We start from the raw sequence: 17,413 nt of genomic DNA on the forward strand, positions 1-17,413 counted from the left end.
CCCCTGCCAGTAGCAGCCTTGTGAGGAGCTCAGATGCTGGAGCCCCCCAGCCCTCTCTAGGGTCGGATCCCCCCCGTTTCCCACCCCCAACCCTACTGCCCTCCGTCTCCATCCCCACCCGAGGTGCCGTGGTGGCGGTAGGACAGTGGTGGTGGGAGATGCCAGAGGGTTGAAGAGAGGCCCCCCCCGTTCCCGCGGGGCATGGCGGGCGCTGGGGAGGCTGCATGGATGGGCTGGGAGAGGGTAAAGCAGTAAGAGGGGATCCAGGTGGTACCCAAGGGAAGGGATCACCCAGGGCCAAGGGCACTTGGACAGCCTGAGCTCTGTTGAAGAGCCCGGGGGTCTCCAGCCCCATCGCCCCCTGCTCATCCCTAAGACTTGGAGGGAAAGGTGCAAGCCCCAAACGAGAGGCAGCCTGGGGTGGAGGCTGGATCCAGCAGACGCTGTGCTGGCCCTGTCCAGGAGCTGCAGAGAGCAGGTGGTGCCCACCTGAGCACGCTGCACAGCCAAGCACAACCCCTTCCCTTCCCTTCCCTTCCCTTCCCTTCCCTTCCCTTCCCTTCCCTTCCCTTCCCTTCCCTTCCCTTCCCTTCCCTTCCCTTCCCTTCCCTTCCCTTCCCTTCCCTTCCCTTCCCTTCCCTTCCCTTCCCTTCCCTTCCCTTCCCTTCCCTTCCCTTCCCTTCCCTTCCCTTCCCTTCCCTTCCCTTCCCTTCCCTTCCCTTCCCTTCCCCAGGCTCTGCAGCCCCCCAGACGCCCCAGTCTGCTGGGTAAGACCCTGCCCATGCCCCCGCCGATGCCCCCAGCCCCTCCCGGGCTCCCGCCGCAGCTCGGTGCCTCGTTTCAGACGGGAAATGTCCATTTTGTTGCTACTTAAAAGCTGATTTACGGCGGCTGCATCCCAGCCCTGCCTTGGCCCGCGTTCATCCCATAATATGCCCATTTCTCTTGGCAGCTCTGGCTCGGCCGGGCACGCCGGAGCGCTGTGCTGGACAGAGAGGGCACCGGGGCCCAGATGCAGCTCCCCGTTGGCAGCTTGATCCTGGTGGATGGATCCCAACTGCTTCCAGTGGATCCCAACAGCCCCAACGCAGGCGGAGGCGGGGAAGAGACCCACCCGGGGCTGCAGGGCTGAAGGGGACACAGCAGGGGATGGGGACAGCACACGGTGTGGGTGTGGGGGGGCTTCACGTCACCCTCTCGCAGCCAGGACCCCCCCCGGTTCCATCCCGCTTCCGCCGGGATGAAGCCGATGGGATCCATCCACCCATGCAGGCAGCAGGACAGACAGACGCCGTGCCCAGACAGCCCGGGGGCAGGGTGGCAGCGAGCAGCCTCCCGGCTTCCCCGACCCTTCTGCGCGCTCCTAATTAAATTTGACTTAATTATCCCTCTTTCGGTTAAATGTAATTGGGAAAAAAGCACTTTTGGAAGCATCCCACGGCCCCGGTGCCCGCTCGCTTGGAGCCGTTAAAGCCTTTCCCGAGTTGGCACGGGGCGGAGGGGAGGGATCCTGCCCTAATCCCACCAAATCCAACAAGTTCCCAGCGAAAACCAATCAGGCTGAGCGCAGCTGCCATAATAATCCTAATTCCACCCCGTTCGGCACCCAAAATCCGGCGATCCGGCAGCGAAAGCCGTGGGCAAGAGGGCGGGGGGCGGGGGAACGACATCTGCAGCGCTGCCCACCTCTGCCCTCCAGCTCATGCCCTGCCCGCAGCGGTGCCAAGGTTACCCCAGAGCCTAAGGGTGAATGGCTGCCCTCGCCCCCCCACCCCTCCCCCAACCTCACCCTCCCCAGCACCCTGCCTGACCCCAGCACCCCTCGCCGAGCTCTGCCGGAGGCTGTGGCTGTGCCCCGGTGCCCGGGCGGTGGCACGGTGCCCAGGCCCACCCCCCTGCCGTGGTCTCCCCAGGGACGGGGGGGATCGGGCGGTCGCAGCTGGCGCACGCAGCCGTAATGGCCACGGCTGGGCTGGCACGGCGGCCCCGCGCCTGCGGGCACACGGGCAGCAGCAGCTTGTGTGCGGTTTGTCCTTGACTAGTCCCCGGCGTGGCTGCCCTCGCCTGGCGCTGCCCGCCCCGGCACAGAGCCACCCCCGAGTGTGCCCACAGCGGAGACCTCCCAGCTCATCGCACCAGTGATGGCCAGAGCTTGGCTGGCTCCGGGGCACGGCGCCGTAGGCCGGGCAGGACGGACAACCTCCTGCCGTGCTCCGGTGGGGAGGAATCCTCCATCGGTGTCTCCTCTTGGTGCTGGAGGCCGCGGGCACGGCATTGGCACCGAGGCTGGCACCAGCACAGGCAGCACCACGGTTGGGAAGCTGGGCAGGATGTGGGGGAGGTTATTTCCATCCTTGCAGTTATGCTGGGGGGCAAGGAGGGCACCCCAGTGCTGTGCTCTGGTGGGTAAAGGATCCTCCATGCCAGAGGCATGGGTATGGTGTTGGCACTGGCATCAGCGCTGGTGCCAGCACCATGACTGCAGAGCTGAGTAGGATCTGGGGGGAATTCTTTCCCTCCTTGTCATTATTTTGGGGGCCAAGGTGGTTGGGTGGGGAGCGACTCCTCCGTGCTGGAGACAGGGGCACAGCACTGGCACCAGCACTGGCACCAGCACCATGACTGCAGAACTGGGCAGGATTTGGGGGGAGGAGGGGATCATTTCCATCCTTGCTGCTATTTTGGGGGGCACCTCACTGCCATGCTCCAGGGGGCAGAGAATCCTCCATGCCACAGCCAGGGGCATAGCATCGGCGCTGACACCGGCGGCACCACAAAGCTGGGAGCCGGGGGTGGGGCGGGGGGAGTCATCGGCATTCCATCGGGAAGCATCCTGACTCCAGAGGGATCCTGGAGCTGGGCTTTGGGGGGGTGGGTTTCCCTCCCCCCCCCCTTCCCCATCATCTTTGCTTTTGTTGTTGTCTTTCATTCTATTAAAGTTGCCAAAAAAACAGAGAGCTCCTTAATGGCTTCTTAATGCTGCCCAGAGCGGGCGCGGGGCGAACGATGCCATCCATCTTGGCTGGGTTGGGGATCACATCTGACACCCGATCCATCATACCCTGGGACATTAACTCCTTTGGAAGGGACCCAAAACCCCGGCTCCGGCTCCTGCTCGGGCTCTGGAGCCCGGTTAACCACTTTACTGCTGGCATCTTGGCACCGCCTGCCCGCCGGGGCTGCGGCCCTGCCGTTGTTTGTCCTGTCCCTGGGTGCAGCTGGCACCGTGCGTGGCATCCTCCTCGTCTCATCATCAACCTCCTCCTCCTCCTCCTCATCTCATCAGCTCCTTCCTCCTCCTCCTCACCCATGACCTTCACCTGACCTTCACCCCCGGACCCCTCTCCCCCCGATGTTTTGGGCTCATTTTGGGGGTTTTGTCCCCGTGGAGCATCCTGCAGGGACCAAAGGGACATTCTGAGGGGTGACAGTGGGGGGGTGGCTTTGCTCCCTAGCCCTGCAGGTGCCCTGTGCCTCAGTTTCCCCCTTGCTCCAAGAAGAAGGGCTCAGCCTTGTGCCCATCTTAGGGGTGCCAGTGGGACGGGTGGGCCCCCCGGGGTGTGTGGAGGGGCTGCTGGCACCTCAGAGCCGAGGTCAGGTGGCCACATCTCCGATGCCCTCCCACCCCAGTGAGTGCTGGTGACCCCCCCCTCACCCTCTGCCATGCCCCAGGGGTCTGCTGGCCCCGTGGAGAGTCACAGTGCCAGGGACAGTGGCACTCGTCTGGGTCCCTCCTGGGCACAGCTGAAGGTGCTGGGGGCACTCCCAGCCCAAGCAGGGTGAGATCCTGTCCCACTCCATCCTCTGCCACGGGGGGGACACACAGAGGGACGTGGTTGGCAAGGACCCAGGGTACCCCATGGCACCTCCACCACCCCCTTCAGCCTCATGACCTCTCTGGCCTTCATCATCCTCACTGTCCCCATCGGCCCCATCCCCTGGGGGGGGACAAGAGGCCCCGGCCTGGGGGTTATATAGACGGGGTGGGTGGGGCCAGGGGCAGGAAAGGCTGCGATTGGCCGGCAGCACAGGCCCAGGCAGGGGATTGGTTGAGGGTATGAGTAGTGGCCGGGGATTGGCTGAGCTCTGTCCCTCATCCCTGGGAGCAGAGTGGTCCCTGGTGGCCATCCCGCGGTGGGTCACCCGCTGCTGGGGACGGTGTCCCAGGACCAACCGTCTGGGTGCCAGCCCTGGTCCCCAGGGTCACAGCCCCATTGCCCCAGAGGGTGCCCAGCCCCTCGGTGCCCACCCCGGCCGGCGGGTGGCACAGGGAGGCCACAGCAGGGACTGTCCCCTCCTGGAGTGGAGGACACAGGGACAGAATCCCCTGCCTGGGTTCTCCTGATGGCTCCTGGCCAAGGGAAGGTCCCTGCCCTTATGTCCGTCCGTCCACCCCCCTGTCTGTCTGTCCACCCCCGCACTCGCCCACCACCCCGCATGCCACCTGTCTGTCCATCCTCCTGTCCGTGTGTCTGTCCCTGCATCCACCCTCCCTGCCCCCCCGGCTGCCTGTCCCCTGCTTGGCCATCCCTCCATCGATTGTCTGTTGAGGGCCCTGAGACCCCTCACGGTCTGGAGCCGGCACCTGTGGAGTCTCCTTGGGTGGGTGGGGCCAGAGAGGGTGTGACAGTGATGGGTGAGGCCTTTGGGGGAGGGCTGCAGCCTCTGCAGAGCTGCTGAACCTGTCTGACATCAGCAGCCCTCAGCACCTTCATCCTCCCCATTCCCCCCTTCACCCCCACCACCCCCTCCACCCCTATCACCCCCACCACCCCCCTGACCCAGTCACCATTACCCCTTCACCCTCTTCACCCCTATTTCCCCCTTCACCCCCATCCTCCTCATCACCCCTCATCCTCCCTATCAGCCTCATCCTCTCCTTCGCTCCCATCACCTCCTATCACCCTCACACTCCTCATCACCCTTCAGCCTTCCTATCATCCTCATCCTCCCCATTCCCCCTTTATCCCCATCCCCCCCATCCCCCCTATTCCCCCCATCACCCCCATCTTCCTCTTCACCCTTCACCCTCCCTATCATCCTCATCCTGCCCACTCCCCCTCTCATCCCCTCGACCCCACCAGCCCTCATCACCCCTCAGCCTCCCTATCATCCTCATCATTCCCCCCTTCCCTCCCTTGACCCCATCACCCCCTTCACCCTTTTCACCCCCATCACCCCCCCTCCCTCCCACCCCTTCCTTGCCCCCCTTTTGCCCCCCACGCTCGGCCCTCTCTCTCCCGCCAGCCCTCCCCAAGCCCCCCGAGCGTATGGCAGGAATCAGCGCCTGTCGCCGGCGCCTTAATCTGTTTTTCTAAGCCGCCCACCAGCACCACGTTCACCGAATTAGGCTGACAGCTGCCACTGCTCCTCTTCGGCTTCCCCCCCCCCCCCCCCTTCCCCCCCCTCCCCCTTTCCTCCCTCCTCCTTTATTTATTTATTTCTTTCCCCCCTTTTCCGTGCCCGCTGCCTCCTGCCGCAGCTGCCGGGGGCCGGGAGCCGGGCGGGCACCGGCGGCACGGCGTCGACGGGCACGGCCCTGGGCACGTGGGCATCCCACCCAAACACCCCGGTGGAAGCCGCCAGAGATCCTGTCGGGCTAACATCATCACCACCATCATCCTTCCTTCCTCCTTCCTTCCTCTTTCCCTTCCTTCCTCCCTCCCTCCCTCCCTTCCTTCCTTCCTTCCTTCCTTCCTTCCTTCCTCCTCCTCCTCTCGCTGTGTTGTTCCTCTGCCGTGCTGGAGAGCAGTCGAATGCTCTATGCAAATGAGATGGTTATTACCGCAATGTTCGTCAAGCTGAGCTGAGAAGACATTAATAGCCTGATGAATATGCATGTGAATTTGTTAATTAAGTTAATTATTCTGCTGAAAATGCATTCGTCTTCCAAGGACATTTTCCCAATGATTTTTTTACATGCTCCAGCCATTAGTCATGCTGTATTTTAGCAGGGGGAAATGAGTTTGCTTTAAGTTGGAGGGACACACACGCACCACACACAGCCCCACACGCAGCTCTCACACACACAGCCCCGAAAAAAACCCAGCACAGGGAGAAAATAAATCAGGAAGGCAAAGGGAAACGAAGCAGGGGGGGGGAATGAAACGAGAAGGAAGAGGTGGGGGAAGAGAGGGGAAAGGAGAGAGAAGGGAAGGGAGAGAAAAGGGAAAGGAGGGAGAAGAGGAGGGAAAAGGGAGAAAAGTGGAGGGAAAGGAGAGAAAAGGGAAGGGAAAGGAGAGAGAAGGGAAGGGAAAGGAGAGAAAAGGGAGAAAGGAGAAGGGAAAGAAGAGAAAAGGGAGAAAGGAGAAGGGAAAGGAGAGAAAAGGGAAGGGAAAGAGGAGAAAGGAGAAGGGAAAGGAGAGAAAGGGGAAGGGAAAGAGGAGAAAGGAGAAGGGAAAGGAGAGAAAGGGGAAGGGAAAGGAGAGAAAGGGGAAGGGAAAGGAAAGGAAAGGAAAGAAAAGTGAAGAGAAAGGAGAGAAAAGGGAAGGAAAAGGAGATAAAAGAGAAGGAATAGGACAGAAAAGAGAAGGGAAAGGAGAGAAAGTTGAAAGAAGAGGGAAGAAAATTGAGGGAAAAGGAGATAAAGTCCAAGGAAATGGAGAGAGATCAAGGAAAAAGGAAGGAAAATCGAAGGAAAGAGAGGGAAATCATGGGAAAAGGAGGAAAAAGTCAAAGGAAAGGGAGGGGAATCAAGGAAAAGAAGAGAAAATCGTTGGAAAGGGGAAATCAAGGGGAAAAGGGGGAAAAAGAAAAAAAGCAACAAATGTCAAGGAAAAGGTCAAAAATAAGAAGGAAAATGTGAAAACAATTAGGGGAAAGGTGGAAAAATCAAGGGAAAAGTGCAAAAGACAAGGAAAAGTTGGGGAAAGGGAGAGGAAAGGCCAAAATAAGGATGGAAAAGGCAAAAATTATCAAGAAAATGTTGGAAAAATCAAGGAAAAGGAGAAAAGAATCAATGGAAATGTGAAGAAAATCAAGGAAAAGGCCCAAAAGAGGAGGGAAAGGGCAACAAAGTCAAGGAAGAGGAAGAAAATATCCAGGAAAAGGAGGGAGAACAGAGGAAAAGGCCAAAAATATAAAGGGAAAGGTGGGGGAGATCAAAGGGAAGTTGGGAAAAGCAAGGGAAAAGGTAAAAAGGAAGAGAAAGCAGACAACAAAAATTGAGCAAAATGGTCAGAAAGTGAAGGGAAAAAATGAGAAAAGTCAAAGAAAAGTCAAAAATAGCAAGAAAAAGGCAAAAGAAATCAGGGGAAAGAGTAAAAACATTCAGAAAAGGGTTTTTAAAGTCAGGAAAAGGTGAAACAAGTCCAGGAAAAGGCAAAAAAAAAATGGGGGGAAAGAGTGAAAACATCAGGAAAAGGGTAAAAAAAAGTCAAGAAATTGGTTAAAAACAGCGGAAGGGAAGCAAAAATATCAGGAACAGGGACAATGTTGGGAGGAAAGGAGGAAGAACTGGAGGGAAAGGGCAAAAGTTGAAGGGAAATAGGGGAAAAAATCAAGGCAAAGGTCAAAAATTGATGAAAAGGGGAAAAAAATCATGAACGAGGCCAAAAATGGGAGGAAAAGAGCAAGAAGGGAAGGAAAAGGGCAAGAAGGGAAGGAAAAGGGCAAGAAGGGAAGGAAAAGAGAAAGAAATGAAGGAAAGGAGAAAGAAATGAAGGAAAAGGGAAATAAATGAAGGAAATAGAAAGAAAAGAAAGAAAAGGGCAAAAAGTGAAGGAAAGGGAAAAAAATCAAGGCAAAGGGGAAAAGAAACCAAGCACAAGGCCTAAACTATGGAAGGAAAAGAGCAAGAATGGAAGGAAAAGGGGAAAAGGGAAGGAAAAAAATTAAGAACAAGGCCAAAAATCGAAGGAAAAGAGAAAAAAATGAAGGAAAAGAGAAGGAAAAAGTGAAGGAAAAGGGGAAAAGGGAAGGAAAAAATGAAGGAAAGGAGGGAAAAAGCCAAGGCAAAGGGGAAAGGAAATGAAGAACAAGGCCCAAAATGGAAGGAAAAGAGCAAAAAGTGAAGGAAATGGGCAAAAAAAGGAAGGAAAAGGGAAGGAAAAAAATGAAGGAAAAGGGGAAAAGGGAAGGAAAAAAGGAAAACTTGAAGGAAAAGGGGAAAAAGTTGAGGCAAAGGAGAAAGGAAATGAAGAACAAGGCCCAAAATGGAAGGAAAAGGGGAAGGAAAAGGGAAGGAAAAAAATGAAGGAAAAGGGGGAAATGTGAAGGAAAAAGGGAAAATGAAGGAGAAAGGGGAAAAATGAAGGAGAAAGGGAAAAAAAGAAGGAAAAAGGGAGAAATTTAAGGGAAGAAGGAAAAACTGGAGGCAAAAGGAAGAAGAAATGCAGAACGAGGCCCAAAATGGAAGGCAAAGAGCCAGCATGGAAGGCAAAGGAGGAAATGAAGGGGAAAGGGCTGAAAATGGAAGGGGAAAGGGCTGAAAACGGAAGGGGAAAGGGCAAACAAGGAAGGAAAAGGCCAAAACTCCAGGCAAAGGCAGGGGGGGAATCAATCAACTGCAGCCAAGAAAATCAAGGGGGGGAGGCGGGGGGGGGGGGGGAAGCTGGAAACGAAGCAAAAGGCCCCAAAAAAGGAGGCCCTGAGGCTCTGAGGCTCTGAGGAGCATTTCTTAGGTGTGAGAGGGAAACCTCCCCAAGGGGCTGGGGGCTGCAGGTGGCTGCAGATGGGTGCTGGGGCCCGGGGGGGGTCTCCCCCATCTGTGTCCCCCCCCCCCAGGTTTGTTTTTTTTTCCTTTCCCCCTTCTGATGCTAAACTTTTTTTTTTTCCTCTCTTTTTTTCCCCTCCCCCTTCTCCTTTTTTTTTTTTGTTTCCAGTGCCAAATTTCCAACACATTAATTAATTGTTGTAGCCAATTAAGTGGAGTTGTGCAAATGAGTTTAGTGCTAATTACCATGCAGTGCCTGTAATCACATAAAAAACTTGCTGAGAGGTGGAGGGAGCTGGGGGGGGGGGGGGGAACAGAGGGGCAGGGTCTGCACCCCCCCACCCCACCCCCCCACCCCCGCCTGGATGTGGGGCTGGGGGCAATAGGGATGGAGATGCCAACCCTGTGGTGCCAGCTGTGCCCCCTCCCACCCCCGCCCCGAGGCTGGGGGAGAGGGGTACAAGGTTGCTGAGGTTGGTGGTGCTGCGGCTTCCCCCTCCGTGCGCCGTGCTGAGCTGTGCCAAGCTGTGCCCCCGGCCCGCTGTGCCGCGCCGAGCCGTGCCGTGCCGAGCCGTGTCAGGGTGTGCCGTGCTGAGCGGTGCCATGCTGAGCGGCGCCATGCTGCCGTGTGCCATACTGTGCCGTGCCGTGCTGCGCTATGCCATGCTGTGCCGCTCCACGGCAGGAGAAAGCAGGGGGATGGGTGGCACCGAGTGTGTGCCCAGGTGGAGACACCCTCCTGCCCCTCAATGCCCGGGGTCTACCCCAGCCATGACCTTTCTGCCCACCTGATCACCTCCCGGCACAAGGTGGGCACCCCCCCTTTTGTCCCTTCCGGGGACTCCCCGGCCTGGGCTGGCACCTCCCAGTGAGGGGCAGGCAGCAGGCGGGCACCAGGGCTGGGCTGGCACCGAGCCCGGCTGGAGGATTAACTGTGCCATGGATACAGACTCCCCGGGGGCGGCTGTGCTGCTGGCTTGGGGCTCTGGTGGCATAGCACAGCACAGCATGGCACAGCACGGCACAGCATGGCATGGTACAGCACAGCATGGCATGCTATGGCAGCATATAGCATGGCACAGCACAGTATAACATGGCATGGCACAGCAGGGCACAGCACAGCATGGCATGGCTCAGCATGGCACTGCACGGCATGGCTCAGCATGGCACTGCACGGCATGGCACTTCCCAGCATGGCACTGCACGGCATGGCACAGCTCATAAAGGCTCTGCACAGCGCGCCATGGCACAGCAGTGTCCCAGGGCCCAGCCTGGCACAGCGCAATGTGCCATCACCCGGCCGGCTCCAGCTCCTTCCGGGCCGAGCCCCCGCGGCGTGCCCGGTGCCCGCCGGTGCCCGCGGCCGGGCTGCGCAGGGTTAAGCGGCCCCGCGCCGGTTGGTGCGGGGGGAGCTGGGCGGCAGCCAGCGGCTGTCTCTGGGTGACAATAAACACCCGGGCGGTGGCAGCTGGTGCCCGACGGGCTCTGCATCACAATGCGGGAATCAGGCTAATCAGCACCCCCGCGGCGGGCACCGGGCACGGCTGGGCGAGGGGGTGCGGGAAGGGGACGGCCGCGGGTGAGGTGATGGGCGTGGGATGAGGGCATGAGGGTGAGGGCATGGTCAGGGGGGGAGGAGGTGGCCAAGGGGTGAAGCAGATGCCAGGGCGTGAGGGTCCGGCCGTGGGACGAGGACCCGGCCGGGGCAAGGCTCTGCCCGTGGCGAGGCTCCGGCCGGGGCAAGGCTCCGCTGCGGGGTGGAGGTCACCACGGCAAAGGTGTGGCCACGACAAGGCTCTGGCCCGGCCGAGGCTCTCAGCATGAGGAGGGTCTCACCGTGGGAAGGGTCTCACTATGGGGAGGGTCTCACCGTGGGAAGGGTCTCACTATGGGGAGGGTCTCGCCGTGGGAAGGGTCTCACTGTGGGGAGGGTCTCACCGTGGGGATGGTCCAGCCACGAGACACAGCATCCCAGCCCCCCTCTCTCTCCCCCCGCAGAGGGGACCGCAGGGCAGGGTCCTGACTGGACGGCAGAGGGCCAGGGCCCGCTGGCACCCAGCACGCCGCGGCCACTGCCCACGCGGGACGTGCCACCAGCTGTCCCCAGCGCCAGGGCACGGCCGTGGCATCACCCCGTGGCCCAAGCACGAGGAGACCAAGTCGGGGGCACCTGGGATCCCCCCAGGACCTTCCTGTACCCCCACACAGGGTTGGTGGCTCCGAGGGGCCAGGACTTGGCCACCAGCCCCAGCCCCCACACGCCTGGCACAGCGACTGCGTGCCCAGGGCTGTGCCCCCCCCCCGATGCGCCCCCAGATCCGTGGGCAGGCAGGAGGTGCACAGTGCCGGGGGGGGGGGCTGGCGGTGGCCACCCCCACAGGCTGCAGCTCACATTCCAGCGCAGGAGGCAGCTGTGCCAAGCCCCCCCCGGTGTGCCCCCCCCCAGCGCCACTAAATATTGATGCCTGCCCTACATTGTGCTGCATCACCTGCCACAGGAGAGCCCCCCTGGCCCCTGGCACGGCTGGGCAGCTGCCCCGGCCCCTGCTGCCCCCCCAGGCTGTGCCAGAAGGTACTGGGGGGGGGGCATGCCCGAACCAGCTGTGCCACCCCTCCCCGAGCCTGTCCCCAGGGCCGGGAGGGAGAAACAAAGCGAGGGGCACAGGGGGCAGTGGGCACTGAGGGTCCCCGTGGCAGGGTGGGGGAGGATTGGGGAGGGGCTCCTACCCTAGGGACCCTCCCCCCTCCCCCCAGGTGCCCACCCTGAAGCCGGTATGGGCACCCGGACAGCAGCTTGGGAGGGAGGTTTGCTGGAGAAGGTGGCAGCGTGAGCGGCTCTGCCCCCTGGCACAGTCTGACACCCCCAGTGCTGCACCCCTGGCACCCCCAGCGCTGCCCCCCTGGCGCTGCCAAGCACAGCTGAGGCCGTGCCGCTCGTCACAAGTGTGCCAGGCTCTGGGGGAGGGGGGTGCCCACCTTGAGCCCCAGCCAAAGCGCGGAGCCGAAAAGCAGGAGGTGATTGATGGCACCGGCCCCAAGTCCTCCCCTGCCCCTCTTCAGCCGGCGCCGCGGCTCCGGCAGCTCCCAGCGGCACCATTAATTAAAACCACATCCAATTAAGTGGCAGGTGAGAGCGGGCGGGCATGGGGCCCTCCCCCCTCCCGCCCTGGCTCAGCTGTGCCAGTGGCAGCAGCAGGGAGGGCGATGCGCCGGGTCTGGGGGCGGTGCCAGGCCCTGCCCCTGCTGCCAATGTGGGCACTCGGGTGCCCTGTCCCCACTCGAGTGCCCATTGCTGCCCCTGGGGGGGTAGCGAGGTGGGGAGGGATCGCCTTGGCAGTGCCGCGGGGAAGCCTGTGGGCACCATGAGCGGGAAGGGAATGTCCCCACAATGAGAGGGGGCTTGGCACAGGGGCACGGCAGCGCTGGCACGGCCACCGCCTCAGCGTGGGGACAGGGAGCTGGGGCGGCCCTGGGGGGCTGCCAGCCACAGCCCAGCCCCACCTCAGCATCCGTGGGAGGTGGCACCGTGGGGCACGCAGGGGGCTGGGGAACATCCCTGGGCTGTGGTGGCTTTGCTCTGCCACTGCCCAGAGCTGCTACCGGTGGCACCTTCTGCGCTGGGAGTGCTGGCAGGAGGCACTGGCAGTGCCACGCTGCCCGTGCCAGGCTGGCTGGCCCTGTGGCACAGGGACTTGTGTCGCTCTCAAGGGGTGGGGACAGGGCAGGAGCCTTCCCGTTAACCCCCCGTGAAGGGTACAGGGGTCAGGGTGATGCCAGCTGGAATGCCATGGAAACATTCCCAGCGCAGCTTCCCGGTCCTGGGGGACAGGAAGTGAAATGGTGATGCCCAGGGGCTGAGCAGAGTGCCTGGGGAAGCTGTGCCCCGGGAGAGGAAGGGAGAGGAAGGGAGAGGAAGGGAGAGGAAGGGAGAGGAAGGGAGAGGAAGGGAGAGGAAGGGAGAGGAAGGGAGAGGAAGGGAGAGGAAGGGAGAGGAAGGGAGAGGAAGGGAGAGGAAGGGAGAGGAAGGGAGAGGAGGAGAGGAGAGGAAGGGAGAGGAAGGGAGGAAGGGAGAGGAAGGGAGAGGAAGGGAGAGGAAGGGAGAGGAAGGGAGAGGAAGGGAGAGGAAGGGAGAGGAAGGGAGAGGAAGGGAGAGGAAGGGAGAGGAAGGGAGAGGAAGGGAGAGGAAGGGAGAGGAAGGGAGAGGAAGGGAGAGGAAGGGAGAGGAAGGGAGAGGAAGGGAGAGGAAGGAGAGCCTGAGTGGATAGAAGGATGAACGCACAGCGCCAAGGATGGATAGATGGAAGGAAGGATGGACGGACGGACGGAAAGATGGAAGGAAGGATGGCAAAGCAGAAAGAAGGAAGAGCTGGCGGGTGGCTGCAGGCCGCAGTCGGTGCGCGGCTCGCAGCCGATCCCTGCGGGCGGCTCGGGGTCGCCGCCGCCTCCCGAGGCTGAGGGAAGCTCCCGGCGCCGAGGCCGCCGCCGCCCCCCTGCCATCTGCCCGCCGAGATATTTCGGGAGGCGGCAGCAGGGCCGCCGAGCCCCGCGGAGCGCAGCGAGGAACGCCGCCGGCTCCTGCTGAGAGGGAGGTGTGGGGACCCCCGGCACAAGGGGACCCCCCACACCGCCACCACCCCCCCGCCGGCGCCCCTTGCCCGCGGGGCTCTGCTTGCCCACTGCCAGCCCTGCCCGCGGGCACCAGAAGCGGCGAAGGAAGGGGTGGGGAGCCGAGGGGTGGGGAGCCGAGGGGTGGGGAGCCGAGGGGTGGGGAGCCGAGGGGTGGGGAGCCGAGGGGTGGGGAGCCGAGGGGTGGGGCTGTGCCCGCCCCCTTCCTGCATCCTGCCCTTTCCCTTGCACAGGGGCTGGGGACGACCCTCCTTGGGCCGGGCAAAGAGGGAAGGGGGTGGCTCAGACCCTCCCCCTGCCCAGAGCCACAGCTCCCTCCTCCCGCCCTCACAGCTCAGGGGTAGAGCAGGATCTGGGCCCAGGGTCCCCCTCGAGAGGAGCTTCCAGGGGCTGCTGGGGGAGGTTGGAAGGCAAACCTCAGCCATGCCTCTTGCCCTTGCTTCAGCTCTGGCTTGGGCATGGGGGAGCAGCAGCCCCCCAGCAGGGACTGGGGGAGCAGCAGCAGGGGAGCTGAGAGGGACTGGGTGTCAAATCTGGGGAGCTGCCAGAAGCTGCAGCCTGATGGGGTGGGGGAAAAGGGGAAAGGAGGAGAGAAGGGGAGAGGGAGGGGGTGGGAGGGAGCAGGGGGGATGGGGTGGGGAGGAGGCAGTGCCAGGCCCAGAAGCCAATACAGTAACAGGAAATATTTAATTCTTTGTTGGTTTTTTTTTTCCTCCAATCTCCACTTTCCATTTTTATAAACTGAAAAAAAAAACCAAAACCAAACAAAACAGAGAAAAAAAAATATAACCAAAAAAAAAGAGAAGAAACAAAAAAAGCCAAACCCAACCTCCCCCTCCCCCCTTCCAAAGCCCCAAACCAAAGCCCCCTCCCCCCACATCTCATATATTACAAAATATCTGTACAGAGACAAAGGTACAACCGAGAAAAGGCTCTGCTCAGTCTCACAACCAAGCTGGGGGGGGAGGGAGGGGGACAGGGAGAGTCTCCCCCCAGCCCCCTTCTCTGCTGGGCAAACCTTGGCTGCAGCCTGCCCCAGGCTGGCTCTGAACCCAAACCTGACCCCTGTGGAGGGGAGGGGAAGGAGGAAGGAGGAGAGAAGGGAAGCAGCAGCCCAGGGGCGGTCTGGAGCTGCACCTTTGCAACCTTTCCTCCCCCCTCCTGAACTCCTTTTTGTTCTCTTTTGTCCAGAGAGAGCTCCAAAATCCTGCCCAAACAAAAACAAAGCCAAAGAGGAAACTCAAGAGGTGGTGGCAGGGGAATGAGCCAGGAGACCTCCTCAGCTCTGCCACCTTCACCCTGTGCCAGGGACTGAAAGCTTCTTGCTTGGGACCACTGGGGAGGCAGCAGTGGCAGTGCCACAGCTCTGCCCAAACCTCCTCCTCCAGGGTGGGCACCAGGCCTGGGGGAGGGGAGGGTGAAAAGCACAGCAGAGCCTGGCCCCACGGGGACCAGATGCCATCAGCCCCCCCAGAGGAAGGGGCTGAAGTCTGTGCTGCCCTCTGCTTGAGGTGGCACAGTGGGCCAGGAGCCCACCCTCGGGGGCACCTCCGAGGGCCTCAGCAGCTTGCCCAGCCCCAGCTGCCCAGGTGAGGCTGTGCTGCAGAAGTGGCGCTGCAGGGGCTGGGGGGGGACTGGGAGAGGCCACCCCAAACTGGCACCCCAACACCTGAGGGGGGGTCCTCAGCCCTGAGGAGGGGGCAGAGCCTGTGAGCAGAGGTCTGAGGAGCACTTGGCCCTCTCCAGGCTTTGCTGGGGATCTGCCCAGGGGGGAAGGACAACCAGCAGGCATCAGCTTGCTGAGGACTCGGCCCTGGAGCTTGGGGGACTCCTCCCAGCTGAGGAGGGACAGAGCCCCAGGCCCAACCAACCAACTCAGAAACATCAGCAAGAAGCTCCAGAGCTGGCAGCTGCGTGGTGGGGAAGGACCAAGCAGAGGAACCCAAACCCCTTCCCTTCAGAGGTGCTGGAGCCCAGCTGGGTGCCCTCTGCGCCCTCCACACCTCCTCTGTGCTGCACACAGCAGGCGACTCCAAACCCAGAGTAATCACCAACTAATTAATTAATTAACACAGTAAACCTCATCACAACCAAACCAACCAAAGCCCAACTCTCCTCCTTCCTCCCTCCCTCCCTCCTCCTCCTCTCCCCCAGCATCCCACTTGGGTGGCTGCTGGCTGCTGACTCACTGCTGCCAGCACCCCAGGGCTCAGCAGCCTGGATGGAAATCTCAGTTTCTCCAAATAGCTATTTTTATTTTCTCCCTTTTTGAGGTTTATTTTTTTTTTCTCCTGTTAAATATATATCTATTTTTTTTTTTAATCATTTCTCTTTTCCTTCCACCCACAGAAAGCTGCCAGCTCGGGCTGGGTAAGGCAGATTTTGTTTCCCCCCCTCCCTCCTCCTTTCTCCTTTTCTCCACCAAATCAGGTGCAACTTTTAGTTCTATTTTTTCCCCTCTCTCTCTCTCTCTCTAAACCAAGAGAATTTAAACCAAATGCTGGCAGGAGCATGAAAAAAAACCCACATAAATAAATCTCTCTTGGCATTCTCCCCCAAAATTAAGACTCTTCCCCTTCCCCTCCCCCCCTCCAAGGTTGTCCTCAGTGAAATGAAGGAATTGGAAGTTTGTTGGTTTGGGTTTCCCCCTCCCCCCTCCCCCCCCAGGAAAGGGCTGCTGAGGAATTAGAGAAGGGAGCTCAGCAATGGTACCTTGGCTTTATTCAGCTCTTTGCTTTGTTGCTGAAGTCTCATTGGGAAGGGACAACAGCTGCAGGAGGAGAGGAGGAAGCAAAACAGAAAAAGAAGGAAAAAAAAAATTTGAATGAAAAGAAATAAACCCAAGAAGAATAAAAAAAAAAAAAAAGAAAGAAAAATAGAAATAAAATGAAAAATAAAAACCTGAAGCTAAATTGAAAAAAAGAAACTAAAGAAAAAAAAAATGAAAGAAAAGGGGAAAAAAATGAAAGAAAAGGGGAAAAAAAAAAAGAAAAGGGGAAAAAAAAAAAAAAAAGGGATAAAAAAAAAAATAAAGAAAATGGGAAAAAAAAAAAAGAAAAGGGGAAAAAAAAAAAGAAAAGGGGAAAAAAAAAGAAAAAGGGAAAAAAAAAGAAAAAGGGAAAAAAAAAGAAAAAGGGAAAAAAAAAGAAAAAGGGAAAAAAAAAGAAAAAGGGAAAAAAAAAGAAAAAGGGAAAAAAAAGAAAAAGGGAAAAAAAAAGAAAAAGGGAAAAAAAAAGAAAAAGGGAAAAAAAAAGAAAAAGGGAAAAAAAAAGAAAAAGGGAAAAAAAAAAGAAAAAGGGAAAAAAAAAAGAAAAAGGGAAAAAAAAAGAAAAAGGGAAAAAAAAAGAAAAAGGGAAAAAAAAAGAAAAAGGGAAAAAAAAAGAAAAAGGTAAAAAAAAATAAAAAGGGAAAAAAAAAGAAAAAGGGAAAAAAAAAGAAAAAGTGAAAAAAAAAGAAAAAGGCAAAAAAAAAATAAAAAGGGAAAAAAAAAGAAAAAGGGAAAAAAAAGAAAAAGGGAAAAAAAAAGAAAAAGGGAAAAAAAAGAAAAAGGGAAAAAAAAAGAAAAAGGCAAAAAAATAAAAAGGTAAAAAAAAGAAAAAGGGAAAAAAAGAAAAAGGGAAAAAAAAGAAAAAGGGAAAAAAAAGAAAAAGGGAAAAAAAAGAAAAAGGGAAAAAAAGAAAAAGGGAAAAAAAAGAAAAAGGGAAAAAAAAGAAAAAGGGAAAAAAAAGAAAAAGGGAAAAAAAAGAAAAAGGGAAAAAAAAGAAAAAGGGAAAAAAAAGAAAAAGGGAAAAAAAAGAAAAAGGGAAAAAAAAGAAAAAGGGAAAAAAAAGAAAAAGGGAAAAAAAGAAAAAGGGAAAAAAAGAAAAAGGGAAAAAAAAGAAAAAGGGAAAAAAAGAAAAAGGGAAAAAAAAGAAAAAGGGAAAAAAAAGAAAAAGGGAAAAAAAATTTAAAAAAGAAAAAGAAAGAAAAAGGAAAAAAGAAAAAAAAAGCTTAAAAAAAATAGTAAAAGAAAAATAAAACCAAAAGAAAAATTAATTCAGAAATTAAACTGAAATTAAACTGAAATTTCAAGACATAAAATGAAATTTAAGCAAAGAAATGTCACAAAATAAAATGAAATTCAGAAAGGAAAAA

This window comes from Dryobates pubescens, chromosome 36 (assembly GCF_014839835.1).
Source record: "Dryobates pubescens isolate bDryPub1 chromosome 36, bDryPub1.pri, whole genome shotgun sequence".
Taxonomy (NCBI): Eukaryota; Metazoa; Chordata; class Aves; order Piciformes; family Picidae; genus Dryobates; species Dryobates pubescens.